The sequence below is a fragment of the Oncorhynchus keta genome, unplaced genomic scaffold (genome assembly GCF_023373465.1).
Source record: "Oncorhynchus keta strain PuntledgeMale-10-30-2019 unplaced genomic scaffold, Oket_V2 Un_contig_15939_pilon_pilon, whole genome shotgun sequence".
Classification (NCBI taxonomy): domain Eukaryota; kingdom Metazoa; phylum Chordata; class Actinopteri; order Salmoniformes; family Salmonidae; genus Oncorhynchus; species Oncorhynchus keta.
Genome location: NW_026279611.1, coordinates 62,501 through 83,920, shown reverse-complemented (window position 1 = coordinate 83,920; position 21,420 = coordinate 62,501). Strand labels below are relative to the sequence as shown.

At 49.4% G+C, this 21,420-nt stretch overlaps 1 pseudogene; it reads left to right on the top strand.

The window, feature by feature from the left end:
• LOC118379138 (junctophilin-3-like) overlaps positions 1–21,420 on the top strand; it is a 38,471-nt pseudogene that overhangs the window by 8,636 nt on the left and 8,415 nt on the right.

The window sequence follows — 21,420 nt, the reverse complement described above, 5'->3', positions numbered from 1 at the left end:
TGTTCATCCTCTCCACTGTAATATAAAGAAATAAAGAGACATCTGCCCCCCCCCCACACACACACACACACACACACACACACACACACACACACACACACACACACACACACACACACACACACACACACACACACAGTAAATGTCAAACTGTCCCTAATCTAGGCCGTTTGATAACCAAAGCAACTCCATTGCACTAAACCGGGATGAGCCGAGAGAGGCAGGGAGGGGTGCCGGGGGGAGGAAGAGAGGGAGGTAGAGTGAGTGAGGGAGGAAGAGAGGTAGGTAGAGTGAGGGAGGAAGAGAGGTAGAGATAGGGAAAGATAGAGAGGGAGGTAGAGTGAGGGAGGAAGAGAGGAAGGTAGAGTGAGGGAGGAAGAGAGGTAGGTAGAGTGAGGGGAGGAAGAGAGGGAGGAAGAGGGAGGAAGAGGTAGAGGAAGAGTGAGGGAGGAAGAGAGGGGGGAAGAGAGGTATAGATAGGGAAAGGTAGAGGGAGGAAGAGAGGGAGGTAGAGTGAGGGAGGAAGAGAGGTAGGTAGAGTCAGGGAGGAAGAGAGAGGGAGGTAGAGGTGAGGGGAGGAAGAGAGGTATAGATAGGGAAAGGTAGAGGTAGAGTGAGGAAGAAGAAGAGAGGGAGGTAGAGGAGGGAGGAAGAGAGGTAGGTAGAGTGAGGGAGGAAGAGAGGGAGGTAGGGAGGAAGTGAGGGAGGAAGAGAGATAAAGTAGGGGGGGTAGAGTGAGGGAGGAAGAGAGGTAGGTAGAGGAGGGAGGAAGGTGGAGAGGGAGGAAGTGAAAGTAGGGAGGGAGGAAGAGAGGGAGGTAGAGGGAGGAGGGAGGAAGAGAGGAAGGTGGGAGGTAGAGGGGAGGAAGAGAGGTAGAGATAGGGAAAGGTAGAGAGATAGAGTGGGGGTAGGGAGGAAGAGAGGGGGTAGAGTGAGGGAGGAAGAGAGGGAGGTAGAGTGAGGGAGGAAGAGAGGTATAGATAGGGAAAAGTAGAGAGAGGGGGTCAATAAGTGATGCAGAGGGGACCATGGAAACCAGATCCGTGGCTGCTGTATCCGTGTAGTTAGAGGTTGTTTACCAGCGTAGCCTGTAGTCTAATATCAGATGTACCGCAATGGTTTACATACCAGCAGATAACCTTGGTGTTATTTGGTTTATGAAGTAGCGGAGGCGACCGTAATAACACTCCAGAATTAGATAAAAATAAATCAAAATAAAGACTGCGTCACGAGAGAGAGCACCTCTCTCTTTCGGTCTCTCACCTGGGAGATTAATATAGCACGCACGAGCTGACACATTTTCCACTACCCAATAAACGTGCTATTGTCGCTATACCAACAGCTACACATGTAATATTGTGTGTAGTGTAGGCTAATAACACGAATCGCTATTTACATGGGGTCGGCGCAGCATAGCTTTGTCTATTGCAATCTGCATTTCAGCACCATGGACAGGTCCCGATCTCTGACACTTTGACAGACAGACCACAGCGAAGGTTCACGAGACGTCATTCCTCTGTTTTTAGATGATTGAAATGGAGGTGAAATGCCGTTTATTAGGCCTCTTTCCTCCCGGCCACTAAAACGTGTTTATGTTCGCGTTAAAAGCCTCACTACTGAAATGAGATGGAAACGCTCTTTAAATAATCTACTGTATAAAACATGAGATAAAACGGATCATTATTTGCGGTCGGGCTTCAGCCAAGTTGTGAAATAAAACCGAACATCTTAGTTTTAATAAATGGAAAATGAAAAAACATGATTTTGCCTGAGGTAGAGAGCATTGCGGTCCGTGATATTTAACCTGTTGTCATGACGTGATGTGCGGTCCGTGATATTTAAACGGTTGTCATGACGTGATGTGCGGTCCGTGATATTTAACCTGTTGTCATGACGTGATGTGCGGTCCGTGATATTTAAACGGTTGTCATGACGTGATGTGCGGTCCATGATATTTAAACTGTTGTCATGACGTGATGTGCGGTCCGTGATATTTAAACTGTTGTCATGACGTGATGTCAGGGCAGGCAGAATGGTCACAGGCTGAATGGTCAGGCAGGCAGAATGGTCAGGTCCAGAATGGTTAACCGGTTGTGGTCATGGCGTGAATGTCAGGAGGCAGAATGGTCAGGCAGGCAAATTTAAGGCAGAATGGTCAGGCAGGCAGATGGTCAGGTCCATGATATTTAAACAGAATGTCATGGCGTGATGTGCTGGTCATGATATTTAAACAGAGTGGCAGGCGTGATGTGCAGTCCATGATATTTAAACAGGTTGTCATGGCGAATGGTCAGACAGAATGGTGTGCGGTCATGATATTTAACCGGTTGTCAGAATGGTCAGGCAAGCAGAATGGTCAGGCAGGCAGAATGGTCATATTAAAATGGTCAGGACGTGATGTCAGGGTCCAGAATTTAACAGGCAGAATGTCATGAGGAAAATGTGCAGGCCATGATATTTAACCTGTTGTCAGGCAGGCAGAATGGTGGTCAGGCAGAATGGTAACCTGTTGTCAGGCAGGCGTGATGTGCGGTCAGATATTTAACCTGAATGTCATGAGGTGATGGTGCTGTCCATGATATTTAACCTGTTGTCAGGACGTGATGTGCAGAGTGGCAGGATATTTAATGGTCAGGACAGAATGGTGCAGGCAGAATGATATTTAACCAGAATGTCATGTACAGTGATGTGCTGTCCATGATATTTAACCGGTTGTCATGACGTGATGTGCTGTCCATGATATTTAACCGGTTGTCATGACGTGATGTGCGGTCAGGCAGGCAGAATGGTCAGGTAGGCAGAATGGTCAGGTAGGCAGAATGGTCAGGCAGGCAGAATGGTCAGGTAGGCAGAATGGTCAGGTAGGCAGAATGGTCAGGCAGGCAGAATGGTCAGGCAGGCAGTAAGGTCAGGCAGGCAGACTGGTCAGGCAGGCAGACTGGTCAGGCAGGCAGAATGGTCAGGCAGGCAGTAAGGTCAGGCAGGCAGACTGGTCAGGCAGGCAGTAAGGTCAGGCAGGCAGACTGGTCAGGCAGGCAGACTGGTCAGGCAGGCAGAATGGTCAGGCAGGCAGTAAGGTCAGGCAGGCAGACTGGTCAGGCAGGCAGACTGGTCAGGCAGGCAGACTGGTCAGGTAGGCAGAATGGTCAGGCAGGCAGAATGGTCAGGCAGGCAGAATGGTCAGGCAGGCAGAATGGTCAGGTAGGTAGAATGGTCAGGTAGGAAGAATGGTCAGGCAGGCGGGTACAGAGTGACAGGCAGAATGGTCAGGCAGGCAGAATGGTCAGGCAGGCGGGTACAGAGTGGCAGGCAGAATGGTCAGGCAGGCAGAATGGTCAGGCAGGCAGAATGGTCAGGTAGGCAGAATGGTCAGGCAGGCAGAATGGTCAGGCAGGCGGGTACAGAGTGGCAGGCAGAATGGTCAGGTAGGCAGAATGGTCAGGCAGGCAGAATGGTCAGGTAGGCAGAATGGTCAGGCAGGCGGGTACAGAGTGACAGGCAGAATGGTCAGGCAGGCAGAATGGTCAGGCAGGCGGGTACAGAGTGGCAGGCAGAATGGTCAGGCAGGCAGAATGGTCAGGCAGGCAGAATGGTCAGGCAGGCAGAATGGTCAGGCAGGCGGGTACAGAGTGGCAGGCAGAATGGTCAGGGCAGGCAGAATGGTCAGGCAGGCAGAATGGTCAGGCAGGCAGAATGGTCAGGGCAGGCAGAATGGTCAGGGCAGGCAGAATGGTCAGGCAGGCAGAATGGTCAGGCAGGCAGAATGGTCAGGTAGGCAGAATGGTCAGGTAGGCAGAATGGTCAGGCAGGCAGAATGGTCAGGCAGGCAGTAAGGTCAGGCAGGCAGACTGGTCAGGCAGGCAGACTGGTCATGCAGGCAGAATGGTCAGGCAGGCAGTAAGGTCAGGCAGGCAGACTGGTCAGGCAGGCAGACTGGTCAGGCAGGCAGAATGGTCAGGTAGGCAGAATGGTCAGGCAGGCAGAATGGTCAGGCAGGCAGAATGGTCAGGCAGGCAGAATGGTCAGGCAGGCAGAATGGTTAGGTAGGCAGAATGGTCAGGTAGGAAGAATGGTCAGGAAGGCGGGTACAGAGTGACAGGCAGAATGGTCAGGCAGGCAGAATGGTCAGGCAGGCAGAATGGTCAGGTAGGCAGAATGGTCAGGCAGGCAGAATGGTCAGGCAGGCGGGTACAGAGTGGCAGGCAGAATGGTCAGGTAGGCAGAATGGTCAGGCAGGCAGAATGGTCAGGTAGGCAGAATGGTCAGGTAGGCAGAATGGTCAGGCAGGCGGGTACAGAGTGACAGGCAGAATGGTCAGGCAGGCAGAATGGTCAGGCAGGCGGGTACAGAGTGGCAGGCAGAATGGTCAGGCAGGCAGAATGGTCAGGCAGGCAGAATGGTCAGGCAGGCGGGTACAGAGTGGCAGGCAGAATGGTCAGGGCAGGCAGAATGGTCAGGCAGGCAGAATGGTCAGGCAGGCAGAATGGTCAGGGCAGGCAGAATGGTCAGGCAGGCAGAATGGTCAGGGCAGGCAGAATGGTCAGGCAGGCAGAATGGTCAGGCAGGCAGAATGGTCAGGTAGGCAGAATGGTCAGGTAGGCAGAATGGTCAGGCAGGCGGGTACAGAGTGACAGGCAGAATGGTCAGGCAGGCAGAATGGTCAGGCAGGCGGGTACAGAGTGGCAGGCAGAATGGTCAGGCAGGCAGAATGGTCAGGCAGGCAGAATGGTCAGGCAGGCAGAATGGTCAGGTAGGCAGAATGGTCAGGTAGGCAGAATGGTCAGGCAGGCAGAATGGTCAGGCAGGCAGAATGGTCAGGGCAGGCAGAATGGTCAGGTAGGCAGAATGGTCAGGCAGGCAGAATGGTCAGGTAGGCAGAATGGTCAGGTAGGCAGAATGGTCAGGTAGGCAGAATGGTCAGGCAGGCGGGTACAGAGTGACAGGCAGAATGGTCAGGCAGGCAGAATGGTCAGGCAGGCGGGTACAGAGTGGCAGGTAGAATGGTCAGGCAGGCAGAATGGTCAGGTAGGCAGAATGGTCAGGCAGGCAGAATGGTCAGGCAGGCAGAATGGTCAGGTAGGCAGAATGGTCAGGCAGGTGGGTACAGAGTGGCAGGCAGAATGGTCAGGCAGGCAGAATGGTCAGGCAGGCAGAATGGTCAGGCAGGCAGAATGGTCAGGTAGGCAGAATGGTCAGGTAGGCAGAATGGTCAGGCAGGCGGGTACAGAGTGGCAGGCAGAATGGTCAGGCAGGCAGAATGGTCAGGCAGGCAGAATGGTCAGGCAGGCGGGTACAGAGTGGCAGGCAGAATGGTCAGGCAGGCAGAATGGTCAGGTAGGCAGAATGGTCAGGCAGGCGGGTACAGAGTGGCAGGCAGAATGGTCAGGCAGGCAGAATGGTCAGGCAGGCGGGTACAGAGTGGCAGGCAGAATGGTCAGGCAGGCGGGTACAGAGTGGCAGGCATAATGGTCAGGCAGGCAGAATGGTCAGGCAGGCAGAATGGTCAGGCAGGCGGGTACAATGCCTTGCCCAGCTCCTCAAGAAAGATACGTCCCGTCTGGAGCTTCTCTCTGTTCCTATCTGGGTTCAACACCATCCAGATGACAAACGAGATGTCCAGAAATGTTCTGCAGCTGTAGCCAATCACCAGCTTGTCTAAATTGTCCACTCCTCCTTTTGAGTGGACAACAGACCCTCTGTTGCTGTGGTAACAGTAGTCGGGGTTAGCGCTAGCTGCAGACATCGCCAAGCAGAAGGCAGAGATCGCCCTATCCAGGTGAGACACAGACCCATGGTGTTGATCTCTGTTGCTGTGGTAACAGTAGTCGGGGTTAGAGCTAGCTGCAGACATCGCCAAGCAGACGGCAGAGATCGTCCTGTCCAGGTGAGACACAGACCCATGGTGTTGATCTCTGTTGCTGTGGTAACAGTAGTCGGGGTTAGAGCTAGCTGCAGACATCGCCAAGCAGACGGCAGAGATCGTCCTGTCCAGGTGAGAAACAGACCCATGGTGTTGATCTCTGTTGCTGTGGTAACAGTAGTCGGGGTTAGAGCTAGCTGCAGACATCGCCAAGCAGACGGCAGAGATCGTCCTGTCCAGGTGAGAAACAGACCCATGGTGTTGATCTCTGTTGCTGTGGTAACAGTAGTCGGGTTAGAGCTAGCTGCAGACATCGCCAAGCAGAAGGCAGAGATCGTCCTGTCCAGGTGAAACACAGACCCATGGTGTTGATCTCTGTTGCTGTGGTAACAGTAGTCGGGGTTAGAGCTAGCTGCAGACATCGCCAGGCAGTGGTTCCTGTCCAGGTGAGAAACAGACCCATGGTGTTGATCTCTGTTGCTGTGGTAACAGTAGTCGGTTAGAGCTAGCTGCAGACATCCACCAGACTGCAGAGATCGTCCTGTCCAGGTGAGAAACAGACCCATGGTGTTGATCTCTGTTGCTGTGGTCTGTTTCTCACCTGGACAGGACGATCTCTGCCGTCTGCTTGGCGATGTCTGCAGCTAGCTCTAACCCCGACTACTGTTACCACAGCAACAGAGATCAACACCATGGGTCTGTTTCTCACCTGGACAGGACGATCTCTGCCGTCTGCTTGGCGATGTCTGCAGCTAGCTCTAACCCCGACTACTGTTACCACAGCAACAGAGATCAACACCATGGTGTTTTCGGGACGTGTCGGCAGTGAACACAAACTGAGAGGAATTGATAGGCCTGTTCCGTGTATTCAACAGCTGAGGTGGGAGATCGTTCCTGCTAGCTTCCTCTTGAAGAGCTCTGGCTTGTTTTTTTCCTAATGTTCCTGCTAGCTTCCTCTTGAGGAGCACCTGTCCCAGCTTGTGACAAGTAAAAAAAAGAGTTACTGCATCTTGATGTTGTGGCCACGGAGTCCCTGTGTCACGTCCAGGACAACCCTCATCCCTTGGTTCTTCTCAGGGGCTCCTCCATCTAGCTTCACCATATACTTCTGTATACTTCCGGCCCTTCTTTGGACACTGTGTTAACAACCCTACAGGCAAGTTTCAATGCCATACAACTCTCCTTCCGTGGCCTCCAATTGCTCTTAAATACAAGTAAAACTAAATGCATGCTCTTCAACCGATCGATCGCTACCTGCACCTACCCGCCTGTCCAACATCACTACTCTGGACGGCTCTGACTTAGAATACGTGGACAACTACAAATACTTAGGTGTCTGGTTAGACTGTAAACTCTCCTTCCAGACCCATATCAAACATCTCCAATCCAAAGTTAAATCTAGAATTTGCTTCCTATTTCGCAACAAAGCATCCTTCACTCATGCTGCCAAACATACCCTTGTAAAACTGACCATCCTACCAATCCTCGACTTTGGCGATGTCATTTACAAAATAGCCCCCAATACCATACTCAACAAATTGGATGCAGTCTATCACAGTGCAATCTGTTTTGTCACCAAAGCCCCATATACTACCCACCATTGCGACCTGTACGCTCTCGTTGGCTGGCCCTCGCTTCATACTCGTCGCCAAACCCACTGGCTCCATGTCATCTACAAGACCCTGCTAGGTAAAGTCCCCCCTTATCTCAGCTCGCTGGTCACCATAGCATCTCCCACCTGTAGCACACGCTCCAGCAGTATATCTCTCTAGTCACCCCCAAAACCAATTCTTTCTTTGACCGCCTCTCCTTCCAGTTCTCTGCTGCCAATGACTGGAACGAACTACAAAAATCTCTGAAACTGGAAACACTTATCTCCCTCACTAGCTTTAAGCACCAACTGTCAGAGCAGCTCACAGATTACTGCACCTGTACATAGCCCACCTATAATTTAGCCCAAACAACTACCTCTTCCCCTACTGTATTTATTTATTTTGCTCCTTTGCACCCCATTATTTTTATTTCTACTTTGTACATTCTTCAATTGCAAAACTACCATTCCAGTGTTTTACTTGCTATATTGTATTTACTTTGCCACCATGTCCTTTTTTGCCTTTACCTCCCTTCTCACCTAATTTGCTCACATCGTATATAGACTTGTTTATACTGTATTATTGACTGTATGTTTTGTTTTACTCCATGTGTAACTCTGTGTCGTTGTATCTGTCGAACTGCTTTGCTTTATCTTGGCCAGGTCACAATTGTAAATGAGAACTTGTTCTCAACTTGCCTACCTGGATAAATAAAGGTGAAAAAAAAAAATAATAAAATAAATATACACTTGCAGGTTCCACGCCTATGATCCGCCTTAGACCTCTTATGTCACCATACTGCTTTCATATATACACAGTGGTTCCCCACCACCATACTGCTTTCATATATACACACAGTGGTTCCCCACCACCATACTGCTTTCATATATACACACAGTGGTTCCCCACCACCATACTGCTTTCATATACACACAGTGGTTCCCCACCACCATACTGCTTTCATATATACACAGTGGTTCCCCACCACCATACTGCTTTCATATATACACACAGTGGTTCCCCACCACCATACTGCTTTCATATATACACAGTGGTTCCCCACCACCATACTGCTTTCATATACACACAGTGGTTCCCCACCACCATACTGCTTTCATATATACACAGTGGTTCCCCACCACCATACTGCTTTCATATATACACAGTGGTTCCCCACCACCATACTGCTTTCATATACACACAGTGGTTCCCCACCACCATACTGCTTTCATATACACACAGTGGTTCCCCACCACCATACTGCTTTCATATACACACAGTGGTTCCCCACCACCATACTGCTTTCATATATACACAGTGGTTCCCCACCACCATACTGCTTTCATATATACACAGTGGTTCCCCACCACCATACTGCTTTCATATATACACAGTGGTTCCCCACCACCATACTGCTTTCATATATACACAGTGGTTCCCCACCACCATACTGCTTTCATATATACACAGTGGTTCCCCACCACCATACTGCTTTCATATATACACAGTGGTTCCCCACCACCATACTGCTTTCATATATACACAGTGGTTCCCCACCACCATACTGCTTTCATATACACACAGTGGTTCCCCACCACCATACTGCTTTCATATATACACAGTGGTTCCCCACCACCATACTGCTTTCATATATACACACAGTGGTTCCCCACCACCATACTGCTTTCATATACACACAGTGGTTCCCCACCACCATACTGCTTTCATATATACACACAGTGGTTCCCCACCACCATACTGCTTTCATATACACACAGTGGTTCCCCACCACCATACTGCTTTCATATATACACAGTGGTTCCCCACCACCATACTGCTTTCATATATACACAGTGGTTCCCCACCACCATACTGCTTTCATATATACACACAGTGGTTCCCCACCACCATACTGCTTTCATATACACACAGTGGTTCCCCAGTGGTTCCACCATACTGCTTTCATATATACACAGTGGTTCCCCACCACCATACTGCTTTCATATACACACAGTGGTTCCCCACCACCATACTGCTTTCATATACACACAGTGGTTCCCCACCACCATACTGCTTTCATATATACACAGTGGTTCCCCACCACCATACTGCTTTCATATATACACAGTGGTTCCCCACCACCATACTGCTTTCATATACACACAGTGGTTCCCCACCACCATACTGCTTTCATATATACACAGTGGTTCCCCACCACCATACTGCTTTCATATATACACAGTGGTTCCCCACCACCATACTGCTTTCATATACACACAGTGGTTCCCCACCACCATACTGCTTTCATATACACACAGTGGTTCCCACCACCATACTGCTTTCATATATACACAGTGGTTCCCCACCACCATACTGCTTTCATATATACACAGTGGTTCCCCACCACCATACTGCTTTCATATATACACAGTGGTTCCCCCACCACCATACTGCTTTCATATATACACAGTGGTTCCCCACCACCATACTGCTTTCATATATACACAGTGGTTCCCCACCACCATACTGCTTTCATATATACACAGTGGTTCCCCACCACCATACTGCTTTCATATATACACAGTGGTTCCCCACCACCATACTGCTTTCATATATACACACAGTGGTTCCCCACCACCATACTGCTTTCATATATACACACAGTGGTTCCCCACCACCATACTGCTTTCACAGTGGTTCCCCACCACCATATATATACACACAGTGGTTCCCCACCACCATACTGCTTTCATATATACACACAGTGGTTCCCCACCACCATACTGCTTTCATATACACACAGTGGTTCCCCACCACCATACTGCTTTCATATACACACAGTGGTTCCCCACCACCATACTGCTTTCATATATACACAGTGGTTCCCCACCACCATACTGCTTTCATATACACACAGTGGTTCCCCACCACCATACTGCTTTCATATACACACAGTGGTTCCCCACCACCATACTGCTTTCATATATACACAGTGGTTCCCCACCACCATACTGCTTTCATATACACACAGTGGTTCCCCACCACCATACTGCTTTCATATACACACAGTGGTTCCCCACCACCATACTGCTTTCATATATACACAGTGGTTCCCCACCACCATACTGCTTTCATATACACACAGTGGTTCCCCACCACCATACTGCTTTCATATATACACACAGTGGTTCCCCACCACCATACTGCTTTCATATATACACAGTGGTTCCCCACCACCATACTGCTTTCATATATACACAGTGGTTCCCCACCACCATACTGCTTTCATATACACACAGTGGTTCCCCACCACCATACTGCCCCACCACCATTTCATATATACACAGTGGTTCCCCACCACCATACTGCTTTCATATATACACAGTGGTTCCCCACCACCATACTGCTTTCATATATACACAGTGGTTCCCCACCACCATACTGCTTTCATATATACACAGTGGTTCCCCACCACCATACTGCTTTCATATACACACAGTGGTTCCCCACCACCATACTGCTTTCATATATACACAGTGGTTCCCCACCACCATACTGCTTTCATATATACACAGTGGTTCCCCACCACCATACTGCTTTCATATACACAGTGGTTCCCCACCACCATACTGCTTTCATATATACACAGTGGTTCCCCACCACCATACTGCTTTCATATATACACAGTGGTTCCCCACCACCATACTGCTTTCATATATACACAGTGGTTCCCCACCACCATACTGCTTTCATATACACACAGTGGTTCCCCACCACCATACTGCTTTCATATATACACAGTGGTTCCCCACCACCATACTGCTTTCATATACACACAGTGGTTCCCCACCACCATACTGCTTTCATATATACACAGTGGTTCCCCACCACCATACTGCTTTCATATATACACAGTGGTTCCCCACCACCATACTGCTTTCATATACACACAGTGGTTCCCCACCACCATACTGCTTTCATATATATACAGTGGTTCCCCCACACAGTGGTTCCCCACCACCATACTGCTTTCATATACACACAGTGGTTCCCCACCACCACTGCTTTCATATATACACAGTGGTTCCCCACCACCATACTGCTTTCATATATACACACAGTGGTTCCCCACCACATACTGCCCACCACCATACTTCATATGGTGGTTCCCACCACCATACTGCTTTCATATACACACAGTGGTTCCCCACCACCATACTGCTTATATACACAGTGGTTCCCCACCACCATACTGCTTTCATATACACACAGTGGTTCCCCACCACCATACTGCTTTCATATACACACAGTGGTTCCCCACCACCATACTGCTTTCATATATACACAGTGGTTCCCCACCACCATACTGCTTTCATATACACACAGTGGTTCCCCACCACCATACTGCTTTCATATACACACAGTGGTTCCCCACCACCATACTGCTTTCATATATACACAGTGGTTCCCCACCACCATACTGCTTTCATTCATATACACACAGTGGTTCCCCACCACCATACTGCTTTCATATATACACAGTGGTTCCCCACCACCATACTGCTTTCATATATACACACACCATACTGGTGGTCCCCACCACCATACTGCTTTCATATACACACAGTGGTTCCCCACCACCATACTGCTTTCATATATACACAGTGGTTCCCCACCACCATACTGCTTTCATATACACACAGTGGTTCCCCACCACCATACTGCTTTCATATACACACAGTGGTTCCCCACCACCATACTGCTTTCATATATACACAGTGGTTCCCCACCACCATACTGCTTTCATATACACACAGTGGTTCCCCACCACCATACTGCTTTCATATACACACAGTGGTTCCCCACCACCATACTGCTTTCATATACACACAGTGGTTCCCCACCACCATACTGCTTTCATATATACACACAGTGGTTCCCCACCACCATACTGCTTTCATATATACACAGTGGTTCCCCACCACCATACTGCTTTCATATATACACAGTGGTTCCCCCCACCATACATGCTTTCATATACACACAGTGGTTCCCCACCACCATACTGCTTTCATATACACACAGTGGTTCCCCACCACCATACTGCTTTCATATATACACAGTGGTTCCCCACCACCATACTGCTTTCATATATACACAGTGGTTCCCCACCACCATACTGCTTTCATATACACACAGTGGTTCCCCACCACCATACTGCTTTCATATATACACAGTGGTTCCCCACCACCATACTGCTTTCATATATACACAGTGGTTCCCCACCACCATACTGCTTTCATATATACACACAGTGGTTCCCCCACCACCATACTGCTTTCATATATACACAGTGGTTCCCCACCACCATACTGCTTTCATATATACACAGTGGTTCCCCACCACCATACTGCTTTCATATATACACAGTGGTTCCCCACCACCATACTGCTTTCATATATACACAGTGGTTCCCCACCACCATACTGCTTTCATATATACACAGTGGTTCCCCACCACCATACTGCTTTCATATATACACAGTGGTTCCCCACCACCATACTGCTTTCATATACACACAGTGGTTCCCCACCACCATACTGCTTTCATATATACACACAGTGGTTCCCCACCACCATACTGCTTTCATATACACACAGTGGTTCCCCACCACCATACTGCTTTCATATATACACAGTGGTTCCCCACCACCATACTGCTTTCATATATACACACAGTGGTTCCCCACCACCATACTGCTTTCATATACACACAGTGGTTCCCCACCACCATACTGCTATTCATATACACAGTGGTTCCCCACCACCATACTGTGTGGTTCCCCACCATACTGCTCATATATACACAGTGGTTCACCATACTGCTTTCATATACACACAGTGGTTCCCCACCACCATACTGCTTTCATATACACACAGTGGTTCCCCACCACCATACTGCTTTCATATATACACAGTGGTTCCCCACCAACATACTGCTTTCATATATACACAGTGGTTCCCCACCACCATACTGCTTTCATATATACACAGTGGTTCCCCACCACCATACTGCTTTCATATACACACAGTGGTTCCCCACCACCATACTGCTTTCATATATACACAGTGGTTCCCCACCACCATACTGCTTTCATATATACACAGTGGTTCCCCACCACCATACTGCTTTCATATATACACAGTGGTTCCCCACCACCATACTGCTTTCATATATACACAGTGGTTCCCCACCACCATACTGCTTTCATATATACACAGTGGTTCCCCACCACCATACTGCTTTCATATATACACAGTGGTTCCCCACCACCATACTGCTTTCATATACACACAGTGGTTCCCACCATACTGCTTTCATATACACACCACCACCATACTGCTTTCATATATACACAGTGGTTCCCCACCACCATACTGCTTTCATATATACACAGTGGTTCCCCACCACCATACTGCTTTCATATACACACAGTGGTTCCCCACCACCATACTGCTTTCATATATACACAGTGGTTCCCCACCACCATACTGCTTTCATATACACACAGTGGTTCCCCACCACCATACTGCTTTCATATATACACAGTGGTTCCCCACCACCATACTGCTTTCATATACACACAGTGGTTCCCCACCACCATACTGCTTTCATATATACACAGTGGTTCCCCACCACCATACTGCTTTCATATATACACACAGTGGTTCCCCACCACCATACTGCTTTCATATATACACAGTGGTTCCCCACCACCATACTGTGGTTCATATACACACAGTGGTTCCCCACCACCATACTGCTTTCATATATACACACAGTGGTTCCCCACCACCATACTGCTTTCATATATACACAGTGGTTCCCCCACCACCATACTGCTTTCATATATACACAGTGGTTCCCCACCACCATACTGCTTTCATATATACACAGTGGTTCCCCACCACCATACTGCCCCACCACCATCATATATACACAGTGGTTCCCCACCACCATACTGCTTTCATATATACACACAGTGGTTCCCCACCACCATACTGCTTTCATATATACACACAGTGGTTCCCCACCACCATACTGCTTTCATATATACACAGTGGTTCCCCACCACCATACTGCTTTCATATACACACAGTGGTTCCCCACCACCATACTGCTTTCATATATACACACAGTGGTTCCCCACCACCATACTGCTTTCATATATACACACAGTGGTTCCCCACCACCATACTGCTTTCATATATACACACAGTGGTTCCCCACCACCATACTGCTTTCATATACACACAGTGGTTCCCCACCACCATACTGCTTTCATATATACACAGTGGTTCCCCACCACCATACTGCTTTCATATATACACAGTGGTTCCCCACCACCATACTGCCATATACACAGTGGTTCCCACTGCTTTCATATATACACACAGTGGTTCCCCACCACCATACTGCTTTCATATATACACAGTGGTTCCCCACCACCATACTGCTTTCATATACACACAGTGGTTCCCCACCACCATACTGCTTTCATATACACACAGTGGTTCCCCACCACCATACTGCTTTCATATATACACACAGTGGTTCCCCACCACCATACTGCTTTCATATATACACAGTGGTTCCCCACCACCATACTGCTTTCATATATACACACAGTGGTTCCCCACCACCATACTGCTTTCATATACACACAGTGGTTCCCCACCACCATACTGCTTTCATATACACACAGTGGTTCCCCACCACCATACTGCTTTCATATATACACAGTGGTTCCCCACCACCATACTGCTTTCATATACACACAGTGGTTCCCCACCACCATACTGCTTTCATATATACACAGTGGTTCCCCACCACCATACTGCTTTCATATACACAGTGGTTCCCCACCACCATACTGCTTTCATATACACACAGTGGTACCCCACCACCATACTGCTTTCATATATACACAGTGGTTCCCCACCACTATACTGCTTTCATATATACACAGTGGTTCCCCACCACCATACTGCTTTCATATACACACAGTGGTTCCCCACCACCATACTGCTTTCATATATACACAGTGGTTCCCCACCACCATACTGCTTTCATATACACACAGTGGTTCCCCACCACCATACTGCTTTCATATATACACAGTGGTTCCCCACCACCATACTGCTTTCATATATACACAGTGGTTCCCCACCACCATACTGCTTTCATATACACACAGTGGTTCACCACCACCATACTGCTTTCATATACACACAGTGGTTCCCCACCACTATACTGCTTTCATATATACACAGTGGTTCCCCACCACCATACTGCTTTCATATACACACAGTGGTTCCCCACCACCATACTGCTTTCATATACACACAGTGGTTCCCCACCACCATACTGCTTTCATATACACACAGTGGTTCCCCACCACCATACTGCTTTCATATACACACAGTGGTTCCCCACCACCATACTGCTTTCATATATACACAGTGGTTCCCCACCACTATACTGCTTTCATATATACACAGTGGTTCCCCACCACCATACTGCTTTCATATACACACAGTGGTTCCCCACCACCATACTGCTTTCATATATACACAGTGGTTCCCCACCACCATACTGCTTTCATATACACACAGTGGTTCCCCACCACCATACTGCTTTCATATACACACAGTGGTTCCCCACCACCATACTGCTTTCATATACACACAGTGGTTCCCCACCACCATACTGCTTTCATATATACACAGTGGTTCCCCACCACCATACTGCTTTCATATACACACAGTGGTTCCCCACCACCATACTGCTTTCATATACACACAGTGGTTCCCCACCACCATACTGCTTTCATATACACACAGTGGTTCCCCACCATTCATCCCATCATATAGTCCTTTAAACCCTTTCACCTGCAGTAAACCAGGTAGCAGAGCTGGAATGTTGACGTAAGATAATGTCTCACTCTCTTCTAGGCCCTAGTTGATTCAAATGGAATAAACAAGCCATGTGTGTGATACCAGTTAGTCACTTCCTGCTACCCAACGTGAGAATTTTCTCCCAATGAAATACGATGTCACAACGCATGCAGCTATAATGCTTTATAACTTGTTATAAGCACTAACAGCCTTTTATAGTGTCTCATAATAAGACTTATGTTACACCTCTTTCCATCCATGCACCTTTCTGGGGGGGGGGGGGTGACCTAATTGGTTATGCCTCTTTCCATCCATGCACCTTTCTGGCGGGGGGTGACCTAATGGTTTTGTGGTGCAATGCATGCCCTCAGATCGCCCTATAATTTGACCCCTGTGAATCTCTCCTATAGGTACGTTCCAGGGCCAGTGGTTGGGGGATGCGGCACGGCTATGGGGTCCGGCAGAGCGTGCCATACGGCATGGCGGCCGTCATCCTCTACCCGCTCCGCACGTCCATAAACTCCCTCCGCTCCGAGCACAGCCACGGCCCCTCCACCCCGCTGGAGGACGGCGCTGGGACCGCCGTCTCGCCTGCCGACGGGGTGGTGGGAGGCGGGCTGGTCGGGAGTCCCGTGGGGAGGGGGGGCTTCGCTCTGACTGCGCCCAGCGAGGCGGACCGTCGGGGGAAGAGGAAAGGTGAGACTCTGCTGTTTGTGGGCAGCTGGTCGGGTTCTATGAGCTAATACTTCCATTAGCCCCTGCTTCTCTAGTCCAAATCTATTGGCACTTTGACATGGACTTCTTGTTATGATGTCACACTTGTGTGTCAGTTGTCCATTTCTGTAAAGTTGCATCGTATCGTATTTTGTAGGATAAATAACGTGGTGTCGTTTCATATCCCAGGCCGTTTCCGCCAGTCGATCCTGAGTGGTCTGAAGCTGCGTCGCTCCGAGTCCAAGAGTTCCCTGGCCAGCCAGCTGAGTAAACAGAGCTCGTTCTGCAGCGAGGCCGGCATGAGCACCGTCTCCTCTGCCGCCTCCGACATACACTCCAACGCTAGCCAGGACGGCGAGCAGGGCGCTCCTGTGGATGCCACGGTCACCGAGGCCTACGCCGGGGAGTGGCGCAGTGACCAGCGGGCGGGTTGGGGCGTGAGCCGGCGCTCCGACGGTCTACGCTACGAGGGGGAGTGGGTGGCCAACAAGCGCCATGGTTACGGCTGTACAACGTTCCCCGACAGCACCAAAGAGGAAGGGAAGTACAAGCAGAACGCGCTGGTCAGCGGGAAGCGGAAGAACCTGATTCCTCTGAGAGCCAGTAAGATCAGGGAGAAGGTGGAGCGGGCTGTGGAAGCAGCTGAGAAGGCTGCAGACATCGCCAAGCAGAAGGCAGAGATCGCCCTGTCCAGGTGAGACACAGACCCATGGTGTTGATCTCTGTTGCTGTGGTAACAGTAGTCGGGGTTAGAGCTAGCTGCAGACATCGCCAAGCAGAAGGCAGAGATCGCCCTGTCCAGGTGAGACACAGACCCATGGTGTTGATCTCTGTTGCTGTGGTAACAGTAGTCGGGGTTAGAGCTAGCTGCAGACATCGCCAAGCAGACGGCAGAGATCGCCCTGTCCAGGTGAGAAACAGACCCATGGTGTTGATCTCTGTTGCTGTGGTAACAGTAGTCGGGGTTAGTGCTAGCTGCAGACATCGCCAAGCAGACGGCAGAGATCGCCCTGTCCAGGTGAGACACAGACCCATGGTGTTGATCTCTGTTGCTGTGGTAACAGTAGTCGGGGTTAGAGCTAGCTGCAGACATCGCCAAGCAGACGGCAGAGATCGCCCTGTCCAGGTGAGACACAGACCCATGGTGTTGATCTCTGTTGCTGTGGTAACAGTAGTCGGGGTTAGAGCTAGCTGCAGACATCGCCAAGCAGACGGCAGAGATCGCCCTGTCCAGGTGAGACACAGACCCATGGTGTTGATCTCTGTTGCTGTGGTAACAGTAGTCGGGGTTAGAGCTAAGGCTAAGGTTAGGCTTAGGTTAGGGAACCGGAGATCTCTGTTGCTGTGGTAACAGTAGTGGGGTTAGAGCTAGGGGTAAGGTTAGGCTTAGGTTAGGGAACCGGAGATCTCTGTTGCTGTGGTAACAGTAGTCGGGTTAGAGCTAGGGGTAAGGTTAGGCTTAGGTTAGGGAGCCGGAGATCTCTGTTGCTGTGGTAACAGTAGTGGGGTTAGAGCTAGGGGTAAGGTTAGGCTTAGGTTAGGGAACCGGAGATCTCTGTTGCTGTGGTAACAGTAGTCGGGTTAGAGCTAGGGGTAAGGTTAGGCTTAGGTTAGGGAGCCGGAGATCTCTGTTGCTGTGGTAACAGTAGTTGGGTTAGAGCTAAGGGAAAGGTTAGGCTTAGGTTAGGGAGCCGGAGAAGGTGGCCAACATCTTTGTCTTTGAACAAGTGCACTTAAAGATTCTCTGTTATCTTGCGATGTGCCAAATGGGCCGGTTTCCAGACTAAAAGGCCTAGTTGAGAATATCCATGAAAGGTTGTTTTTAAGTCCAGAAATAGGTTTCATCTGGGTCAGGTAAACTGTCCCTAGGGGTCCGATAGACCTGTAGTCTCAGCAACTCTTCAAGCAGTATGGTTGTACCGTACTGAGGTAACAGGTCAGGTAAACTGTCCCTAGGGGTCCGATAGACCTGTAGTCTCAGCAACTCTTCAAGCAGTATGGTTGTACCGTACTGTGGTAACAGTAGTCGGGTTAGAGCTAGGGGTAAGGTTAGGCTTAGGTTAGGGAGCCGGAGATCTCTGTTGCTGTGGTAACAGTAGTTGGGTTAGAGCTAAGGGAAAGGTTAGGCTTAGGTTAGGGAGCCGGAGAAGGTGGCCAACATCTTTGTCTTTGAACAAGTGCACTTAAAGATTCTCTGTTATCTTGCGATGTGCCAAATGGGCCGGTTTCCAGACTAAAAGGCCTAGTTGAGAATATCCATGAAAGGTTGTTTTTAAGTCCAGAAATAGGTTTCATCTGGGTCAGGTAAACTGTCCCTAGGGGTCCGATAGACCTGTAGTCTCAGCAACTCTTCAAGCAGTATGGTTGTACCGTACTGAGGTAACAGGTCAGACAAATTCTGAAGTTGTTCACCAAGCAAGCAAACCATTTCCTTAGAAAAACAAACCCATACAGATTGATTATTTTGGATGACTGTATTATGTCAAGTAAAACTAATCAATAAAAAATGAAGACATCCCGTTGTGGTGAATTGATTACATTTGAGCCGATGCTACTGTCAGAAAGAGAACAGTAAGGGACCATGGTGATACAGTGGATGGCTGAGCTGTCCTGTTAGGACCATGTTGATACAGTGGATGGCTGAGCTGTCCTGCTGGGATCATGGTGATACAGTGGGTGGCTGAGCTGTCCTGTTAGGATCATGGTGATAGAGTGGATGGCTGAGCTGTCCTGTTGGGATCATGGTGATACAGTGGATGGCTGAGCTGTCCTGTTAGGACCATGGTGATACAGTGGATGGCTGAGCTGTCCTGTTGGGATCATGGTGATACAGTGGATGGCTGTTCTGTCCTGTTGGGATCATGGTGATACAGTGGATGGCTGTTCTGTCCTGTTGGGATCATGGTGATAGAGTGGATGGCTGTTCTGTCCTGCTGGGATCATAGTGATACAATGGATGGCTGAGCTGTCCTGTTGGGACCATGGTGATATAGTGGATGGCTGTTCTGTCCTGCTGGGATCATGGTGATAGAGTGGATGGCTGTTCTGTCCTGTTGGGATCATGGTGATAGAGTGGATGGCTGTTCTGTCCTGCTGGGATCATGGTGATACAGTGGATGGCTGAGCTGTCCTGTTGGGACCATGGTGATACAGTGGATGGCTGAGCTGTCCTGTTAGGATCATGGTGATACAGTGGATGGCTGAGCTGTCCTGCTGGGATCATGGTGATAGAGTGGATGGCTGTGCTGTCCTGTTGGGATCATGGTGATACAGTGGATGGCTGTTCTGTCCTGTTGGGATCATGGTGATAGAGTGGATGGCTGTTCTGTCCTGTTGGGATCATGGTGATAGAGTGGATGGCTGTTCTGTCCTGCTGGGATCATGGTGATAGAGTGGATGGCTGTTCTGTCCTGTTGGGATCATGGTGATAGAGTGGATGGCTGTTCTGTCCTGTTGGGATCATGGTGATAGAGTGGATGGCTGTTCTGTCCTGCTGGGATCATGGTGATAGAGTGGATGGCTGAGCTGTCCTGTTGGGACCATGGTGATACAGTGGATGGCTGTTCTGTCCTGCTGGAATCATGGTGATAGAGTGGATGGCTGTTCTGTCCTGTTGGGATCATGGTGATAGAGTGGATGGCTGTTCTGTCCTGCTGGGATCATGGTGATAGAGTGGATGGCTGTTCTGTCCTGTTGGGATCATGGTGATAGAGTGGATGGCTGTTCTGTCCTGCTGGGATCATGGTGATAGAGTGATGGCTGTTCTGTCCTGCTGGGATCATGGTGATAGAGTGGATGGCTGTTCTGTCCTGTTGGGACCATGGTGATACAGTGGATGGCTGTTCTGTCCTGCTGGGATCATGGTGATAGAGTGGATGGCTGTTCTGTCCTGTTGGGATCATGGTGATAGAGTGGATGGCTGTTCTGTCCTGTTGGGATCATGGTGATAGAGTGGATGGCTGTTCTGTCCTGTTGGGATCATGGTGATAGAGTGGATGGCTGTTCTGTCCTGCTGGGATCATGGTGATAGAGTGGATGGCTGAGCTGTCCTGTTAGGATCATGGTGATAGAGTGGATGGCTGTTCTGTCCTGCTGGGATCATGGTGATAGAGTGGATGGCTGTTCTGTCCTGCTGGGATCATGGTGATAGAGTGGATGGCTGAGCTGTCCTGTTGGGACCATAGTGATACAGTGGATGGCTGTTCTGTCCTGCTGGGATCATGGTGATAGAGTGGATGGCTGTTCTGTCCTGTTGGGATCATGGTGATAGAGTGGATGGCTGTTCTGTCCTGTTGGG